Raw genomic sequence first — 17,715 nt, 5'->3', positions numbered from 1 at the left:
CAGGTGTACATTGTTTTCCTGGAGCAAGTCTTTCTTAACTGAGCTTCCATAAGACAATAAAGCCTTACATAAATTAAATTGAGCAATTATTTTCTCAACTCTCTGAAAATTACTGCATAGCTACCATCAATTTAGAGGCATAGGAGAGAAGTTAATTCATTACATATAATGGGTGCCTGGGGCGGTTAGATTTAATTTAATTCCTTCTGAGAACCTCAAGTGAGAAAGTCTAGTCTAGATTCTAGGTAATGAGGAGCCGTGGAAAACATGTGATTTTAAGTGTGACGTGATAAAGCTATGTTTGGGGTAAATTTAACTGTCCATCAGCAGAGTTTAGGACGATTTGAGGAATGTGAAACTAAAGATTACTGGAGCTTTTGTAACATGAAAAATTATGAAGGAAATCAAAATGGTAACTGAAAGAAGGTGGTGAAAACACAAGATTTATTAATTCACTGATTTCTTTTAAATATACATGAGGTACCTACTAAAAATCAGGTATTGTGGCTACTACGATGGGCAAAAAAATAGATGTAGCTATTACTGCCTATTGTTGAGTCAGATATTGAGTAAAAGAAGCACAAACCCATATAAGTTCTTAATAAAGATAATTGATATGATGGGAGGTTTCTCGGTGCATGTCACAGTAACATAAAGTTGGCTACAGCAAGATTAATGTATTTGGAGGAACAGATATGCCTATGATAGAATGAGGCTTTTTTATATATAGTGAGTTTGGAATTTGTTGTATCATTAGTGAGAAACTAGTGGAATTCAAAATCAAGCTCCAATTATGATAGCAATCTCCTATCTCCTTTTCCTGATCACAGGATTGTTATTTTAGTGATGGTGGGGTTTTATGTGATTCATTATAAATTATAACCTTGAGACCAATGATCCTTAAAAGCCACTGTTTCATTCTTCCATTCGGATACTTACTAAAGGATACTTTTGCAAAAAGTGTAATGACTCTTGCATAAGGTTATAAACACAAACACAAATGAGATTTTCCCTCCTTGTAAGTTATAGATGCATAATCACTGCATTTTATATACTGTGTGTTCTGTTGTTGAAAAACTGGCTCTACTAAAGCATATCCATAGATTTTTTGAGCCGACAGAGAAACAAAACTGTTGGAACTCAAATAAAAAGTAAGTGAACAGAAGTTAAAATAAAGAAACATAATTTTTAAAATTTAAATGTTTTTGAACCTCAACTCTATGGTCAACTAATCTTCGACAAAGCAGGAAAGAATGTCCAATGGAAAAAAGACAGCCTCTTCAATAAACGGTGCTGGGAAAATTGGACAGCCACATGCAGAAAAATGAAATTGGACCACTTCCTTACACCACACACGAAAATAGACTCCAAATGGATGAAGGACCTCAATGTGAGAAAGGAATCCATCAAAATCCTTGAGGAGAACACAGGCAGCAACCTCTTCGACCTCAGCCACAGTAACATCTTCCTAGGAACATCGGTAAAGGCAAGGGAAGCAAGGGCAAAAATGAACTATTGGGATTTCATCAAGATCAAAAGCTTTTGCACAGAAAGGAAACAGTTAACAAAACCAAGAGACAACTGACAGAATGGGAGAAGATATTTGCAAACGACATATCAGATAAAGGGCTAGTATCCAAACTCTATAATGAACTTAGCAAACTCAACACCCAAAGAATAAACAATCCAATCAAGAAATGGGCAGAGGACATGAGCAGACATTTCTGCAAAGAAGACATCCAGATGGCCAACAGACACATGAAAAAGTGCTCCACGTCACTCGGCATCAGGGAAATACAAATCAAAACCACAATGAGATATCACCTCACACCAGTCAGAATGGCTAAAATGAACAAGTCAGGAAATGACAGATGCTGGCGAGGATGTGGAGAAAGGGGAACCCTCTTCCACTGTTGGTGGGAATGCAAACTGGTGCAACCACTCTGGAAAACAGCATGGAGGTTCCTCAAAATGTTGAAAATAGAACTACCCTATGACCCAGCAATTGCACTACTGGGTATTTACCCTAAAGATACAAACGTAGTGATCTGAAGGGGCACGTGCACCCGAATGTTTATAGCAGCAATGTCTACAATAGCGAAACTATGGAAAGAACCTAGATGTCCATCAACAGATGAATGGGTAAAGAAGATGTGGTATATATACACAATGGAATACTATGCAGCCATCAAAAGAAATGAAATCTTGCCATTTGCGACGACGTGGATGGAACTAGAGCGTATCATGCTTAGTGAAATAAGTCAATCGGAGAAAGACAACTATCATATGATCTCCCTGATATGAGGACATGGAGAAGCAACATGGGGGCTTAGGGGGATAGGAGAAGAATAAATGAAACAAGATGGGATTGGGAGGGAGACAAACCATAAATGACTCTTAATCTCACAAAATAAACTGGGGGTTGCTGGGGGGAAGTGGGATTGGGAGAGGGGGAGGGGGCTATGGACATTGGGGAGGGTAAGTGCTATCGTGAGTGCTGTGAAGTGTGTAAACCTGGCGATTCACAGACCTGTACCCCTGGGGATAAAAATACATTATATGTTTATTAAAAAAAAAAAATTGGAAGGGGAGGTGAACCATAAGAGACTATGAACTCTGGAAAACAACCTGAGTGTTTTGAAGGGTCAGGGGTGGGAGGTTGGGGAACAGGTGGTGGGTAATGGGGAGGGCACGTTTTGCATGGAGCACTGGGTGTTGTGCAAAAACAATGAATACTGTTACGCTGAAAAAATAAATAAAATGGGGGAAAAAAAGTTGTGGTATATATAAACAATGGAATACTATGCAGCCATCAAAAGAAATGAAATCTTGCCATTTGCGATGACATGGATGGAACTAGAGGGTATCATGCTTAGTGAAATAAGTCAATCAGAGAAAGACAACTATCATATGATCTCCCTGATATGAGGACATGGAGATGCAACATGGGGGGGTTAGGGGAATAGGAGAAGAATAAATGAAACAAGATGGGATTGGGAGGGAGACAAACCATAAATGACTCTTAATCTCCCAAAATAAATTGAGGGTTGCTGGGGGGAGGTGGGGTTGGGAGAGGGGGAGGGGTTTATGGACATTGGGGAAGGTATGTGCAATCGTGAGTGCTGTGAAGTGTGCAAACCTGGTGATTCACAGACCTGTACACTAGGGGATAAAAATACATTATATGTTTATTAAAAAAAAAAAAGAAAGGATGAATACCCAACTTTTGTAGCAACATGGACGGGACTGGAAGAGATTATGCTGAGTGAAATAAGTCAAGCAGAGAGAGTCAAATATCATATGGTTTCACTTATTTGTGGAGCATAATAAATGACATGGAGGACATTGGGAGATGGAGAGGAGAAGGAAGTTGAGGGAAATTGGAAGGGGAGGCGAACCATAAGAGACTATGGACTCTGAAAAACATCCTGAGGGCTTTGAAGGGGTGGGGGTGGGAAGTTGGGGGAACCAGGTGGTGGGTAATAAGGAGGACACATATTGCATGGAGCACTGGGTTTTGTGCAAAACAATGAATATTGTTACCCTGAAAAAATAAATAAATAAATTTTAAAAATTTAAATGTTTTTTATAGATCTGCCATTGAAGATATTGTCAGGAGCGTTAATTGTTCTCCAATACCTTTAGGTCCTAGAAGAACATTTCCAATAAAATTTAGAACCAAGATAAAGGTCTCAGTAAGGAGTTTTTGGCTTATTAGTATTGAAATTAAGAATTATTCTAACTTCAAAGAAGGAGCGATTTTGATAGTAAAGCATAATTAGTAGACTTGCTTCCTTGAATTAGAAGTCCTAATTTTGTTCTAGTTTATTGATTATACTCTATCCATGTCCCATTCAGTTTGCTACTTCACATAGAGAACTTTTATGTATTTTTTTATTGTGTTTTAATTAATTAATTAATTAATTAATCAATGAGAGGGAGAGTGTAAGATGAGGGGAGAGGGAGAGAGAATATAAGCAGGTCTAGTGTGGAGCCTGGCATGGGGCTCAATCTCACAACGTTGAAATTATGAGTCAGATGCTGAAATCAAGAGTCATATGCTTAATAGACTGAGCTACCCAGGTGTCCCCACGTAGAAAATTTCTAAGTTAACAAGTCATTATGAATATTCTGATTTCCCATTTCTTAGCATCTAATTACTAGAGTCTCATGATACTCAGTTCTGACACAGCATGAGTTAAGAAAAGATGATAGCCTTGACTTGCCTTTACTGAGAGGACACAGCATGAACAAGCTCTATGATAATGAAACTCATTATGAAGAACAATGAGCATTCTATTCTCATTCTTGCTGTTTGTATTTTCTACTAAAACACAAGTGTCTTGTGTCTTGTGGGAAGAATCAACAAAGCAGACTTGGAATTTTTGAAAATGTGAAAGAAAAGATACTATGGAGCATTATGCCTCCATCAGAAAGGATGAATACCCAACTTTTGTAGCAACATGGATGGGACTGGAAGATATTATGCTGACTGAAATCAGCATATTATATATGATATTATGCTTGACTGAAAGTCAAGCAGAGAGAGTCAAGTATCCTATGGTTTCACTGATTTGTGGAGCATAACAAATAACATGGAGGACATGGGGAGATGGAGAGGAGAAGGGAGGTCAGGGAAATTGGAAGGGGAAGTGAACCATGAGAGACTTTGGACACTGAAAAACCACCTGACGGTTTTGAAGGGGCGGGGGTTGGGAGGTTGGGGAACCAGGTGGTGGGTATTGGGGAGGGCATGTATTGCATGGAGCACTGTGTGTGGTGCAAAAGCAATGAATTCTGTTACTCTGAAAAGAAATTTTAAAAATGTAGGTAAATTCATTTCTTGAGATGGGGAATAAACCATAATTTTAGCTTTTATGGTTGTGTTATGAATGTCCACAAAAGTCTAGACTAACACAAAGGGATTTAGAGAAACAAATGAGTGAGCTGCTTTTAGGAAATCCAATTGAGGGGCGCCTGGGTGGCTCAGAGGGTTAAGCCTCTGCCTTCAGCTCAAGTCATGATCTCAGGGTCCTGGGATCGAGCCCTGCACTGGGCTCTCTACAGAAAGCCCACTTCCCCCTCTTTCTCTCTGCCTGCCTTCTTGACTACTTGTGATCTCTCTCTCTCTCTCTGTCAAATAAATAAAAATATTTTTTTTTTTTTTTTTTTTTTTTTTTTTTTTTATTTATTAAAAAATTTTTTTTTTTTTATTTATTTTTTTTCAGCGTAACAGTATTCATTCTTTTTGCACAACACCCAGTGCTCCATGCAAAACGTGCCCTCCCCATCACCCACCACCTGTTCCCCCAACCTCCCACCCCTGACCCTTCAAAACCCTCAGGTTGTTTTTCAGAGTCCATAGTCTCTTATGGTTCGCCTCCCCTCCCCAATGTCCATAGCCCCCTCCCCCTCTCCCAATCCCACTTCCCCCCAGCAACCCCCAGTTTGTTTTGTGAGATTAAGAGTCATTTATGGTTTGTCTCCCTCCCAATCCCATCTTGTTTCATGTATTCTTCTCCTATCCCCCTACCCCCCCATGTTGCTTCTCCATGTCCTCATATCAGGGAGATCATATGATAGTTGTCTTTCTCCGATTGACTTATTTCACTAAGCATGATACGCTCTAGTTCCATCCACGTCGTCGCAAATGGCAAGATTTCATTTCTTTTGATGGCTGCATAGTATTCCATTGTGTATATATACCACATCTTCTTGATCCATTCATCTGTTGATGGACATCTAGGTTCTTTCCATAGTCTGGCTATTGTAGACATTGCTGCTATAAACATTCGGGTACACGTGCCCCTTCTACCCTATGACCCAGCAATTGCACTACTGGGTATTTACCCTAAAGATACAAACATAGTGATCCGAAAAATATTTTTTTAAAAAGGAAATCCTATTGAAAGTGCTAAAAGTTCTGAAGAAAGTGTAAACAGAAGTCTATAAAAGATTAAGTTTCAAATGGGACTATGAGATTTAATGAGATCCAAACACCAATATATGGTAACTAGTAGCCAGCTATATTTGTCGTTCACATTTTCTCTGAGACTATAATCTTTTCGTTTAGGAACATTGTGTTATACCAGTCTTGCCTTTATGTTATACCTTCTGTCTGAGCTGCCTCCCTGACTAGATGCTGGGAGAGAGTAAGACATAGAATCAGAATCTCAGGAAGAGAAAGACACTAGTACCTCATCTGGTTCTGTACCTTCCATTAAAGAAAATCCTTGAGTTCTAGAATCACTCATTACATTCTTAGGTGAATCCAAGTTTTCTTTTTACTGAGTTAGAAATCAGGTTGGTGACTGTCAGCAAGATTCCTAATTCTACCCAACATAGCCATCATAGGACATGTCTAATCTTCCTTCTGCCAAACATTTCTTTAAATAAAAGTGAAAATACCATAAAACTGAAATAAACTATAATCAGTTGTTACCTCGATGAGATGACATTATTAGGTATCACCCCATAGCTGTACAGTCATGACCTAATAATAATAAAAGTAACCACCATGTATTGAGTCAGTGAGCAACCACAAAATCCTGGACTAGGGATTTTACTTAGATTTTTTTTCCCCTAATGTGTACATGAAACCAACAATGTGAAGCATTTGTGCAACCAACAGGGGAATTACTGTTATTCTCTAAGTTTGCCAGTTGACAGAGGTGCTGTCACTTACTTTAGGGGCCCAACCTGACCCAGGTTCAGGTCTGACCATAAATCCTGGTTCCTTTACTATCTATGCTCCTTTATACAAATTGCAAGCACATGCCTTATTATTAACTGTATTATTCCTGGTAAAGTGCATTATGTAAATTCTGGGTCCTTTTAAAACAGTTGATCTTTGGGTTGTAGAAATAATCCAAATGATCCTCGCTTAGATAGTATAATTTTGGGGAAACTGTTTTAAATCAAGATCAAGAGGCAGATCACTAGAAGAGGCAGTTTTGTTAAGTCTCATCTCGCATGGGACAGAGTGGGAAGTTGTCTTGTCAGCAGTCAAGAAAGGATACATCAAGGCATCTTCATACTTCCCAAATCTTTAGTTGAGTCCAAGGAACATTTTATTGTAAGTTTTTGTGACTGTTTATTTCAGTGATTAAGAAGTATAATTAATAAATAAATGACAGAGATTTAGCACAAAGTTCATGTATAATATGCATGGTATATACAATATATTTATATGATATAGAGATATATATGACTTATCCAAGATATACTTATGTTTAGGTTTATATATATAATACTTTTTCATCACAAAGAAAAAAGTACAAATTCATAGTGGTAAATAGAAATGTTTACAGAAAAAAGTAGAAGTGTTTAAAAATAAATGTAATAATCACCTTTGCAGTATTCCCTTACACTCCCCCAGGTCTCTTGATAATTTGAGGAATATGCAAGTATTCTTTTCTTTGTCCTCACATGTTTTTCTTTTTTCTATTTTTTATTCTTTCATTTTTATTTTTTTAGACTTTTTAAAAATGATTTTGTTTATTCATGAGTGACAGAGGAGGGAATTAACATCCAAAGTATAGGATAACTTGTTTAAATAAGAGGTGCCTTTTAAATTTACAGAGATTGATTATTTTTCAAAAACAGTTTTGCAATTCATACTTGCAAATCAATGGTGGACATGCCTTTTCTCCTCAAAATCACGGGATACCATAAAGTTTTTAAACTTTGGCTAATCTGTTGAGTGAAAAACTGTATGTCATTTAGGATGCAAATATTTTTAAAAATTTTATTTATTTATTTGACAGAGAGTGACACAGTGAGAGAGGGCACACAAGCAGGGGCAGAGGAAGGGGGAGAATCAGGCTCCCCACCAAGCTATGACCCTCAGGCAGGGCTTGATCCCAGGACTCTGGAATCATGACTTGAGCCAAAGGCAGACACTTAACAATTAAAGCACCCAGGTGCCCTCATGATGCATAATTTGGATGTCTAGTGATGCTGAAAATCTTTCTCTGTTTAAACATATGTTTATATGTTGAATTATAAAACTATATAATGTAATTATAAGGACCATTATATGTCCTTTGTGGCTTGTCTGTTAATATCCTTCACTAAATTTTCTATTGCTTTTTATTTTTTAGTTTACTCTTATTAATTAGAAGAACTTGTATATATTAAAAATATTATTTTGGGGGGCAACTAGATGGCTCATTCAGTTAAGTGCTGTGTCATGATGTCATGGTTGTGGGATCAAGCCCATTGTGGGGCACACAGTTCAGTGGTGAGTCTGTTTGAGATTCTTTCTCTCCATCTCTCTCTGCCCCTCCTCATATCTAAAATCAATACATATAATCTTTAAAAATTACTACCTTTTTGTTGGTCATATTCATTCAGAATAAATACTTTTCCCAATCTATTATCTTTTACATTTTTCATAAAAGTTTTGGCAAATGATTATTTTCTGTCATAAAATAGGGTTAGCTTAGGAAGATCCCTTCAGTATGTGTGATGGTTAATTTTATGTGTCATCATGACAAGGCTAAAGGATGTCCAGACACTAGTACAATATTATTTCTGCATGAGGTTTTGAGGATTTCTCCAGAAGACATTTCTGGTAGGAGGAGTAAAGAAGATTACAGGTGGTCATCATCCAATCTGTTGAGGGCCTGAACAGAACAAAAAGGCAGGGGAAGGGCAACTTCTTTCTGTGCTTGAACTGAGACATCCATCTTCTCCTGCTCTTGGACTCCCTTGGGCATTCAGATTCAGCCCAGGGCTTAGAACATCAGCCTGAATCTTTGGCCTTTGGACTCGGACTGAATTATACCACCACCTTTCCTGATTTTCCAGCTTACAGATGCAGATTGTGGGCCTCCTTGCCTCCATAACTGCCTGAACATATTCCTATAACAAATCTCTTATAGATATTACTGTCTATACTTCTGGCTCTAGTTTTGTGGGGGAATACTGACTAATACAGTCTGTTACAAATTTTTTCTCTAAAACAATTGTCATACTTTTTTATTGTGAAGTTTATTTTTATACTTTGAGACCAGGGCTAAGTTTCCTTTAATATCATTAGCACAAAGGTTAGCTTTATAGGACAAACTGAAATTCTTTCCATATTTTCCTATGACCTAGAAAGAAAGGGTAAAATATTTAAAATTTGGTAGAATCAGCTATAAAACCCACTGGAGTGAGGTCATTTGAAAGGTAGATTTTTAATTAATGGCCCATTCTGTGATTGTGTGTCCATGAAGATTATTCATCTCCTGGATCAAATTTCATAGTTATCCTCAAGATTTCATTTGGTGTCTCACAGTTGCTCTTATATCTTAAATCCTTCTGATACCTTGTTTTTTATAAACCCAACTTTATGTACCTTCAGTTTATCTCTTTTTTAAAGTCATATGACAGATGATCTGTGCATTCCTAAACCTACTCATGGTTGTATATCCCTTTAATTATATCCCTTGACATACACATTCTCTTCTACTGTGGCAAATTAGCAGGTGATGGAATGCCTGGCAGTTTCTTGCAGCTCTGAGTAAGCTGTAGACTCTAACCATTCTTTTATGGTTGGGGAGGATCCCACTCTGCTTTTTTTTTCTAAGGGGTTGCTACTGAAAGACCCGCGGATCCCCATACCCAAGAATTCAACACTGCCACAGGATGCAAACAGCAAGAGGATCTTTATTGTAACGCGGGCGCCTGCGGGTGGTCAGCAGCTCCTGCTAGCTGAGCACACCAGGCTGGGGTGGTGCAGGGTTTTTATAGACAGGTACAAACAAGTTTTGGGTGGGGCGGAGCTGATTGGCTGACAGTTTGAACATTTGAAAAAGGCATACTTGGTGTTAGCGGATTGGCTTTGGAGGACCCACGCGCGCGAAGACGAAGGCGGGAAGGGGGGGTAGAGCGGGGGAGCGGGAAGCGGACTTACAGAAGCAGATGCTTAGTTACAGGAACCTGATTGGTCTATTTAAATTAAGCATAGTCAGGCGTTGGGTTCAAGACAAAGACATAGCTGTTTGTTCTGGCGTGGCGGCCTTGTTTCAGCACTCTGGAAAAAGCTCTCAGCAAGGAGGAAGGGAGTCTTTCATTCCCCCCTTTTTCTTTATCATGGATAGAATCTTATATCCATTTGTCCTGTACTTATATTATGTCAGTTTGGGATTCGGCTTGTTTGAGCAGTTGATATTGCTGTGTCAGTACCATTGTCTGGATTACTGACAAGCGGTCTTTGATGAACTGAACAAGCTTATTTAGGATGTAAGGGCCAATTGATAAAATCAGTAATAGAATAATAAGGGGTCCCAAAAGGGTGGATAATAAAGTGGCGAACCAAGGTGACCGATTGTACCAGCCTTCAAACCAGCCTTGCTGGGATTCAAAATCTCTTCTTCTCTGGGCCAATCTTTCTCTGAGTTTATCCATTGTCTCCCTAACTACCCCTGTTTTATCAGCATAAAAACAGCATTCCTCTTTGAGGGCTGCACATAACCCTCCTTCTTTTAGGAATAACAAGTCTAACCCCCTTCTGTTTTGTAGAACAACCTCGGAAAGGGAGGTTAAGGATTTTTCTAAGGCAGTGATTGACTTCTCTATAGCCTCCAAATCAGCGGTCATGGCAACTTGTAATTGCATAAGCTGGGTGCTTTGAAGTAGGGCAGAAGTTCCTGTCCCAATTCCTGCCGCTATTCCCCCGACTCCTAACAATAGGGCTATGGTTAGGGTTATGGGTTCTCTCCGATATCGGAATCTCTCTGATCTGGCAGGACCGGGTTAGGTCCTATGGCTGCAGAGGGGGATTTAATTGAGAGTTTTATAGTAAATATGAGTCCTTCGTCATAATTTTCCTTATAGAGTCTAAGGCCCCAGCTATATCCTTTTGTCCAGTGGACTGCTTTCTTTCCAGACTCTGTGAAGGTAATCTTAAGGGGGTGACATCATGCATTTTTACAATGTTTTCCATCATTTTCCCTTCCCCAAAATGTTCCCAGCTGATGGGAACAATTAGCTATTACAGTGATAAAATCCCAATTTGAGGTGGGTTTCCAATAGACATCACCTGTAGTTTCACATCCCCAGGCCGCACAGTAGAAGTCATTAGGGCCTCCACATTTATAGGCCCGTCCTCTAGTATTACTATTCTTTGGCGCGGGGCAGACATAAAAGGGGAATACCCTAAGTTTGTAACGTCGTGGTCCGTCTCCACATCCCCGGTTAGGGGGCGACATTCCATTGCTTGTAGGGGATGTTGGTGGCTTATGGGGATCATCGTGTTGACCTATGTCCCAAGATCCCATAGCCAGTTTACAGAGATCCGGATACAGGGTAGGCCACCATGTATTAGGGGCGTGTTGGGCCGTACTGGACCAGATAACTTCCCCCGTTTGAGAGAGAACCTGCCAGGTTAATTGCTTGGGGAGATGTGGGCTGGTGCCATTTATAGGGGAAAGGAAAGAGAATAAGCAAAAGAGTAAGATCAACGGCGAATGAGTCTTATCTTTAGTGGGTTTGGGGAGCGTTGGACGGTCCATTCCGAGTTCTGAGGGTGTCCTGTTTGTTCTTCCGGGTGTGCCGTTTTCACATGGGAGGCGTGGATCCAGGCTGCAATCCCGTCAACTTTTAGCGCCGTGGGCATTGTCAGGAGTACCGTGTGGGGTCCTTTCCAACGGGGTTCAAGGTTTGTGGCTCGATGTCTGCGGACCCAAACGATGTCTCCGATTTTGTAGGGATGAGGCCGCAATGAGGCGTTAAGATTTTCCTCGTAGGCGGCTGCCAGGGGTTTCCAGACCTCTTGTTGCACCAGCTGCAAGGCTTGCAGATGGGCCTGTATGGAGGGGGAGGGGGAATGAGCAGAGATATCTGGCGCAAAGAACGTGACAGCGGGGGGCGGAGCACCATAGAGAATTTCGAAGGGGGTTAATCCATGGGGGCCTGGAGTATTTCTGGCCCAATAGAATGCTAGAGGTAGGAGCAATACCCAATCTTTAGAGCCAGTTTCAAGCAGTAATTTAGTTAGAGTCTCCTTAATGGTCCTATTCATTCTTTCTACCTGTCCTGAACTCTGGGGTCTGTAAGCACAATGTAGTCTCCAATCAATCCCCAGCAGCTTGGCCACCGACTGACTTACCTGGGAGACAAAGGCGGACCCGTTGTCGGACCCTAGTACCTCGGGCATTCCATACCTTGGAAAAATTTCTTCCAGTAGCTTCTTGGCGACTATATTGGCGGTTTCCTTTTTGGTAGGAAAGGCTTCTGCCCATCCTGAAAAGGTGTCTAGAAAAACTAAGAGGTATTTATATCCATACATGCCAGGTTTAATTTCGGTAAAGTCAATTTCCCAATGTGTGCCAGGTCGATGACCACGTACCTGGACACCTGGTCCAATAATAGTCTTCCCAGGATTGACTTGGGCGCAGGCTTTACAATTAGCGGCCGCTTGACGAAGAAGGAAGTTTTGTTTGGGGAAGTAGTTTTTTAAATTGGCCCTATCCATAAGAGATCTCATCTTGTTCGCGCTCAGATGAGTCAGCTGATGGAGGTGATTTATTAGTTCCTGCGCCATCTTTATAGGTACTATGGCCTTTCCTCGGTATTCCCATCGGTTTAGGGCTGAGTTGTAATTGGCCCCTATCTTCTGTATGAAATCCAAGTCGGCCTCCTCATAATTCCAAATGGGGGTCTCATCTGGCTCTCCTATCTCAGTGAGTATAGTAACAGTTAATAGTTGGGGCCCCAAAGCTGCCTGTTTGGCTGTCGCATCAGCTAGGCGGTTTCCTCTCGCCTCGGGGATATCCCCTTTTTGATGGCCAGGGCAGTGCATTATGCTCAGCTTCTTGGGGAGAAATAAGGCTCTTAATAGGGCCAATATTTCGGTCTTATTTTTAATCTCCTTACCGTCAGAGGTTAGTAGTCCCCTCCGCCGATAAATTTCTCCGTGAATATGGGCAGTGGCAAAAGCATATCTGCTGTCTGTATAGACATTAAGATTCTTACCTTCTGCCAGTTGGAGGGCCTGGGTTAAGGCGATCAATTCTGCCCACTGCGCCGAGGTGCCTTCTGGTAGCGCGCTTGCCCATACAATTTGAGAGTCGGTCGTGATGGCCGCTCCTGCTCGTCGTTTTCCATCCTGCAGGTAGCTACTGCCATCAGTATACCAGGTCAGGTCTGCATCCTTCATGGGCTGGTCAGTTAGGTCGGGCCGTGTCCCATGTGTTTCAGCAAGGATCTGGTGACAGTCATGCAATGGTGCCTCCCTAGGAGTGGGCAATAAGGTTGCGGGGTTAAGAGTCACTATAGGTCCGAACTGGATCCTGTCTGAGTCCAGGAGGAGGGACTGATAATGAGTCAGGCGGGCATTAGACAGCCAGCGGTCTGGTGGTTGGCGGATTAAAGACTCCACTGTATGTGGAGCCAGGATGGTTAGGGGCTGTCCCAAAGTTAGTTTGGTTGCGTCCTTGATGAGGACCGCGATTGCTGCTATCATTTTTAGACATGGTGGCCAGCCTGCCACCATGGGGTCTAACTTTTTGGACAGGTAGGCAATAGGGCGTCTCCAAGGCCCGAGCCTTTGAGTTAGGACCCCCTTAGCAAATCCTTGTTTTTCATCAACAAAGAGGTCGAAGGGTTTTGTTATGTCTGGCAGGCCTAACGCCGGAGATGTAAGGAGTGCTTGTTTGATATGGTCAAATGCCTGCTGTTGTTGCTCAGTCCAAACAAAAGGAGTATCTTGTTTTGTTAAGGGGTACAGAGGAGCCGCTATCTCCTCAAACCCCGGAATCCATAGTCTACAGAAGCCTGCGGTCCCTAAGAATTCCTGCAATTGCCTGTGGTTTTGAGGTGCGGGAATGCCAGAGATAGTCTCTTTTCTCGCGGCTGTTAGCCATCGTTGGCCATTATATAGCTCATAACCCAGGTAAGTGACTTTAGTCTGGCAGATCTGGGCCTTCTTTGCGGATGCCCTATATCCCAGTTGGCCTAGGGTTAATAGGAGGTTCCCAGTACCTGTTCGGCAGTCCTCTTCATTGGTAGCCGCTAATAGAATGTCATCGACATATTGGAGCAGGATCAGAGAGGGATGTCTTACCCGTAAGTCGGCCAGGTCCTGGTGAAGGGCTTCGTCGAACAGCGTTGGGCTATTCTTAAACCCTTGTGGTAGCCATGTCCAGGTTAACTGACCTGATATTCCCAAGTCTGGATCCTTCCATTCAAAGGCGAAGAGGGGCTGACTCTGAGGACTTAGTCTCAAACAGAAGAAAGCATCTTTGAGATCTAGGACCGTATACCAGAAGTGGGTTGGAGGCAGGGAACTAAGTAAGTTGTAAGGGTTGGGCACCGTAGGCTGGATGTCTTCTACCCTCTTATTGACCTCCCTCAGGTCTTGGACCGGCCGGTAATCATTGGTGCCAGGTTTCTTGACAGGTAACAGAGGAGTGTTCCAGGAGGACCGGCATGGGGCCAAAATGCCCTGGTCTAGTAACCGCCTTATGTGCGGTTTGATGCCCTGGTAGGCCTCATTGGACATAGGATATTGCTTAACATTGACAGGAACGGCCGTTGCCTTTAATTGTATGTGAATGGGGGGCTACTGGATAGCTAGTCCCATTCCTCCTGTTTCCACCCAGGCATCCGGGTAAGACGCAAGCCAGGACTCTATGTTTCTCTGAGGTTGGGAGGGCTCCTCATGTAGTCTATATTTTTCTTCTAACTGTAGGGTAAGGATGTGTAAAGGAGTCCCGTTGGGGCCGGTCACAGTGGCCCCTGTGGCTCAAAATGGATTTGAGCCTTGAGCTTGGTTAATAAATCTCTCCCCAGGAGTGGGTAGGGGCAGTCAGGCACATGAAGGAATGAGTGAGAAACTTTACCTGAAGCCAGATGTACTTTTCTCTCCGTAGTCCATTTATATTGTTTTCCTCCTCTTGCTCCTTGAACCCATGCCACCCGGTCACTTAATGGTCCAGGGCTCTTGGTTAAAACGGAGTGTTGAGCCCCTGTATCTACTAAGAAGGTGACTGGTTGCCCCCCCAACGGTTAGGGATACCCGGGGTTTGGGGGGGGCTCCTGACCCTGACGGCCCTAGTCTTCGTCTAAAGCCATAAGTCTTGTGACTTGCTTAGCATTTTCCTTAGGGTGTCTGAATTTCTTTGGGCATTCTTTGGCCCAATGTCCCCTTTCTTTACAGTAGGCACATTGGTTTCGGTCTACTTGGGGCCTCCTTATGTCTCCCTCCCTGTCTGACTTTCCTGCCTCTGGTCCTTGGCTGCCTTGCACTACGGCGGCCAAGATTTTGCTAAGTTCCTTACTTCGTTTACGTTCTCGTTTCTCTTCCCTTTCTTCAGCTTCCTTCTTTAGTTTCTCCTCTTTCTCTTCCTGCAACTTCCTAAGTCGTTCCTCCTTTTCTTCCTGCAACTTCCTAAGTCGTTCCTCCTTTTCTTCCTGAGTCTCTCTTTTATTAAAAATCTTTTCTGCCTCCTTTAATAAATCTTGTAAAGAGAAATCTTGTAGGTTCTCTAAACGCTGTAGTTTATTCCTTATATCTGGTGCTGACTGCCAAATAAATGTCATTGAAACGTTTCCTCTCTGCTCATTGCTATCTGGGTCAAAAGGCGTATACCTGCGATAAGCCTCCTTAAGCCTTTCCAGGAAAGCGGTTGGAGATTCCTCTGGCCCCTGAGTTATCTGTCTTACCTGAGCCAAATTGATGGGGCAACTCCCCGCATTATGGAGACCTGCTATGAGTAACTGGCGGTAAAGATTTAGGTGGGTCCTACCTTCCGCCGTGTTGAAATCCCAGACGGGACGGGTCAAAGGGAAGGCGGCATCTATCACATTAGGGAGTTGTGTGGGCCTTCCGTCTTCCCCTAAAACGTTTTTTTCTGGCCTCCAGGAAAACCTTTTGTCTCTCCTCAGTGGTGAGGAGAGCCTGCAAGAGTTGTTGACAATCATCCCAGGTGGGTTGGTGTGTGATTAGAATGGATTCAATTAAGGCAGTTAGGGCTACGGGGTCCTGTGAAAAGGAAGGGTTATGGGACTTCCAATTATATAGGTCGGAGGCTGAAAAGGGCCAATATTGGAGCTGATTGCCTGGCCCTCCTCCTTGGTGCAGGGGAAAGAGTTTGGAAGTTCCTTCTTGTGTTGGCTCCCTGCGACCCCTAAGTCTTCCCACCATTGGGGATGGCAAGGGGTCGCGTTCTTCAAGTGGGTGCTCTGGCTCCCTTGTGGAATTTAGTGCCTGCGCAGGAGGGGGAGGAGGATAAGGGGGAGGTTCTTCAGATAGAAGGTCTATTAAGGGGGAGTCCTCCAGAGGAAGGATCTTCTGTGGTTTAGGACGCCGTGGAGAAGAGGGATCGCTGACTATAGGATATAGGTTAGAGGAAGAAGGAGGTTTGGGAGGGTCGGTGGGATCTGGGATGGGGTGAGGGACGGGGGGAGCGGAGGGTCCTGGGGGAGAAGTGGTGTATGGAAGGGTTTTGGGCTTTGGGTGAACGAAGGGAGAGACCCAAGGAGGAGGCTCATCAACCAGGCTTTCCCACACTACAACATAGGGTACTTGGTCCGGATGGTCTTGGGGTCCCTGGTTGAAGACTCGTTCTTTGACCTGTAAAATAACATGGATGTTAAAGGTTCCATCTTTGGGCCACCCAACGTTAAAGGTAGGCCATTCTGAAGTACAAAGTGTCTGCCATTTCCTTCTTCTGACTTCCACCGACAGGTTATTGGCTCGGATTTGGACGTCTCTCCAATGTCCTAAAGTGAGACTCATAAGTGTCTGTCCCATTTTGGAATCAAGGGAAATCCAAAGGGCAATGAGAAAGACACACAAAACACACAAGACACTTAACGCACACAAGACACTTAACGAGCCGGCAAAAAGAAACGCTGCGCGATTTTGGTGCAAAACCGAAAGTACAGATTCAGACGGCCGTGAGGAAATATGAGTTTCCTCTGTGGCCCACTGATGGACGTATCCCTTGGATACGTGTGGGGGCCCGAAAAAACGGGCCCCTCTAATCCCTGGGGCGTCCCCCAGGGTGGCACGGGAGAAGTCCGAGTTCGTCAACTCCTTCTCAAGCTGCCCAGAATACAGATCTACTATGCGTAGTAGTACAGTCCTATACAGGCGTATAGGCAGAACAAACGGGAGACGAGAACACGAGCACGAGACAGAAAATGAGAACACAGTTATTAAGGCTTAAATGCTGGCCAGCTTACCTCCCGGTGGGAGTCGGTTGGATCCTTGGGCAGGAGTCCGATGATCTCGGTGGGACCTCCAAATGAAAGACCCGCGGATCCCCGTACCCAAGAATTCAACACTGCCACAGGATGCAAACAGCAAGAGGATCTTTATTGTAACGCGGGCGCCTGCGGGTGGTCAGCAGCTCCTGCTAGCTGAGCACACCAGGCTGGGGTGGTGCAGGGTTTTTATAGACAGGTACAAACAAGTTTTGGGTGGGGCGGAGCTGATTGGCTGACAGTTTGAACATTTGAAAAAGGCATACTTGGTGTTAGCGGATTGGCTTTGGAGGACCCGCGCGCGTGAAGACGAAGGCGGGAAGGGGGGGGGGTAGAGCGGGGGAGCGGGAAGCGGACTTACAGAAGCAGATGCTTAGTTACAGGAACCTGATTGGTCTATTTAAATTAAGCATAGTCAGGCGTTGGGTTCAAGACAAAGACATAGCTGTTTGTTCTGGCGTGGCGGCCTTGTTTCAGCACTCTGGAAAAAGCCCTCAGCAAGGAGGAAGGGGGTCT

General features: G+C 43.1%; 1 long non-coding RNA gene across 1 annotated transcript; it reads right to left on the bottom strand.

The window, feature by feature from the left end:
• Nucleotides 1-11,728: 11,728 nt before the first annotated feature.
• LOC123936591 lies at nt 11,729-17,328 on the bottom strand. The gene is made up of 2 exons (XR_006817372.1): nt 17,179-17,328; nt 11,729-11,794 (listed from the first exon to the last, which is right to left on the bottom strand). It is a non-coding gene; the product is annotated as an uncharacterized LOC123936591 (long non-coding RNA).
• Between the last annotated feature and the right edge of the window lie 387 nt (nt 17,329-17,715).

This window comes from Meles meles, unplaced genomic scaffold, assembly GCF_922984935.1.
Source record: "Meles meles unplaced genomic scaffold, mMelMel3.1 paternal haplotype, whole genome shotgun sequence".
In the NCBI taxonomy this organism is placed as follows: domain Eukaryota; kingdom Metazoa; phylum Chordata; class Mammalia; order Carnivora; family Mustelidae; genus Meles; species Meles meles.
The sequence above is the reverse complement of the archived record's forward strand: the minus strand, read 5'-3'. Positions and strand labels throughout refer to the sequence as shown.